We start from the raw sequence: 3,436 nt of genomic DNA on the forward strand, positions 1-3,436 counted from the left end.
ATCTCACAAGTTCTGAAGCAGCTAATCCTCTTTCCTACGTAGCCATCATCTTGTGTGTGTAGTAAGAGGCCCATTTCTCAACTGTCTTTTAAATATCAAAAGGTAGTTCTTGTCAGTTTAACAACTAGTTTTAATGAGTAAAAAGTCAAAGCCTCAGCTCTAGTTGATATCCAAGTTATGATTTATTTTGCAACTACCTCAGGACAGAAAAGATTTATGGGGATTTTTTAAATCATTGAATAATTAGTTAAATGAAATTTTAGCTACACACTGCCTCCCAAATATTAGTTGTGCCTGGTTCATGTAATTTGATTTTCAGAAAAGGAAGTGACACTTGAGATTGTTGGAATGAACACAGCTTCTGTAGTGTGCATAATACATTTTTAATGTCTTCTTCCATTACAGTGTGTGTTTTGCAGGACAGGTTCATTTTTTTTAGCCAATTTTGTGAGCTCCATTGTGCTTTTTTCTGGTGTTTTATGCAAGCTGACTACTAATGAAAACAATATGAATGCATTGTTGCTGCATTAGTGTAATGTGGTGTGGTTTTGCACTTAAAAGAGGTATTCAGATGATCTAGTTGTAAATGTTCATGTGAAAAGCCTCTTCTGTACTAGTCAAACTGCTTTTAGTGAGTCTCACCAGTGGTTTTACATCTGCAGAGCATTGAGGACTGGGCTGACTTTTTGAGAGGATTGAAATTGCTTCATATTGTGATCCTAAATTTTATATTCACTATATTCCCTAAAATATACCTTAATAAATATTTTATGACCAGAAAAATAGTTCATCTTGTTTCACTTTTTTACGTTTGTCTGGCTTATATTTGTAGGTGTTTTTAAGAATCAGTCATTTCCAGAGTATTTCATTGTGTGTTTTTACTGAAACATTTGGCACAATTTTTTACTCTTAATTTTTGGTATTGAGAACTAGTATGAAATCTTAAGCACTAAGGGACAGATTTCACCCTGGGTTTGCTCTTTTGGGTTGTTTTTAACTGAATGGGGAAAAAGTTTCAAATTAAGAACCAAGTGACTATTCTTTTATTTATAACAACCAAGTCTGATGTTCAATTTAAGCATAATCAGTGCTACTTATTTTACAAACCTGAGAATATTCTAAAACAGTTCTAGTTTCTGAAACTGAATTTTCATAAAACTTTTAATATTACCGAATCAGTTTTCCTACCCCTGAATTCAGAGCCTTAAATATAGCCAATATTTATTGAATATTTGCTTTGCGTTTGTTCATGTGTATTTATTTAATTCTACTGACAGTCCTAATAGGCAGGATTTCTTATCCTCTTCTTATGGATGAATATCAAAGGCACAGAAAGGTTAAGAAACTGGCCAAAGTTCATAGGGCAAGGAAGTGCCAGAACAGTGCTGTAAACAGGCTATCTGAGTCCAGACCTGGCAATCTACTTCTGGGCTGTGTAGACTCTCACATTTGAATATAAGCCAGATTGGTTTCAGTGCTTTTCCTGCATTCAGTTAAGCTCAAAAGCAGCTCTGGGAAACACAGCACCGTGATTGGAGCTACTGTCACTTAGGGCTAGTTTTAAACATTAGAATCATTTTTATTTTGAAGATTCAAATTTAAATTAGATTGAAAATGAATCATTAAATTGCATCATCTAGTATTTTATTTCCTCTGGCATTGGCCATATCGCTGCATGAAAGGTGGAGAATACCTTCCAGTTTCAGCTACTTGAATTTGTTCTACCACTTTTTAGGGAAATAAGGAATTCCCACATTTATGCTATATGTTGTTTTAACTTTGCTATAAAATGATAGATTATGAAAAAAAAGGTGATTACAGCTTAACATGTTCAGAAGTGTCAAGAATGTCCCAAAGCTAAACAATTTTATATTACTCTTAAACTTTTTTCTAAAGACTTCAGGTTTTTTTTACATAAATATTTCAGTTTGTATCTAGAAGATACTTTCAGAAAGCATAACCACAATATGTTGTCACACGTGTAAAACAATTTTTTAACTAATTATATCATCAAGTCTAGTAAATATTTGTTTGAATTTCCATTGTCTCAAATGTCATACATGGATATTTAAGTTTGTTTGAATCAGGATCCAAATAAGGACTTTACATTGTTACTAATTGCTATCTCGTAAGTATCTTTAATCTGTGTATATCCCCTTAATCTTTTTTTTTTCCCTTTGCCTTTTACAGTTTGCATTTTGAAATGTTCTGGAGCCTTTCAAACAGAATAGATTTTGCCAATTATAACCATGTGGTATAGTTTAACCTGTTTCTCTTTATTTTCTATAAATTGGTAGTTAGAATTCAAGACTGACCAAATTCAGGCTTGAATTGTGGGGGGGGCGGCGGCAAGACTTCCTCATAAGTGGTGTGGTCATCCTTCAGGAGGGTGGTACATAATGTCTCGTTGTCTCTTGGGCATAAGTTTGAAAGCTGAGGGTTTTACTGGATTCTGTTACATTTAGTAAGTTATACTGATTGCTGAGCACTCAGCCACTTTCATAAGGGTAGGAGTTTTCTTTTTTCTAGTTAGAGTAGGCAGATCCTCTAGTTTTAGAACTCACTTCTAAATAATACGGTTCATTCAACAAATATGTGCATGCTAGTATGTTTAAGGGTATTAGGTAATCTTTTGGCAGCTGGCAATCAAAAACACCCTTAGCTGTCTTACAACCCTGCTGTGACAGTTTGGCTAACATGAAGGGGCCCTGCCTATATAAAGCTTAAAGCTTTGGATCTCAGTATAGATCCTACTTATAAGAGCTGGGGATCTGCTCTGACTTGCCCACTGTCTATTTCTCTTTGCGCACCAGGGACGAAACATTTCCCCGTTCTTCTTCAGGACACCCTGAAGATAGATCTCATTACTGCCTACCTGTCTGATTTGTCTGTCTTAATTGGAGGAAATAACTTGGTGGCCCACTCGGCACCAGCTCACAGTAAGAAGAGTTATCCTTACTTGTCCACTGACTAGTGCTGACTAGTCCCTACACCAGACCTTTAAATCTCTGAAATAACTGATATTTAGTAACCTGGGTTAATCAGATGCTACACAGGAAAAAAAAAAAAAAGATTAAACACCAGTCACTGGACACAGGGAATCAAGAGCCAGCTAGAGGGACCAAGCAGGCCGACCAAATGATGTATTGAAAAAAATGAATGAAAGAATAAGAGTTTTACAACTATATCCTCAAGTATGAAATTGCATAGTATTGATAGAGTAAGAACAAGCTGCTGTGCAAAGAGTAATTTGAGATTAAAATTCTTTGAAATAAACATGACTGTGAAAACAATGCAACAGACAAAACAGAATGGACACTGCCAGAATTTGAATGTATTGCTGAGTAATCCATTATATGAGTATCCTGCAGTCTGTCTATGCACCTCCTGATGTATAGGTTGTTTCCAGGATTTCGCTATTACAAGGCAAGCTGCT

The sequence above is a fragment of the Neophocaena asiaeorientalis genome, unplaced genomic scaffold (genome assembly GCF_003031525.2).
Source record: "Neophocaena asiaeorientalis asiaeorientalis breed wild unplaced genomic scaffold, Neophocaena_asiaeorientalis_V1.1 scaffold256, whole genome shotgun sequence".
Taxonomy (NCBI): domain Eukaryota; kingdom Metazoa; phylum Chordata; class Mammalia; order Artiodactyla; family Phocoenidae; genus Neophocaena; species Neophocaena asiaeorientalis.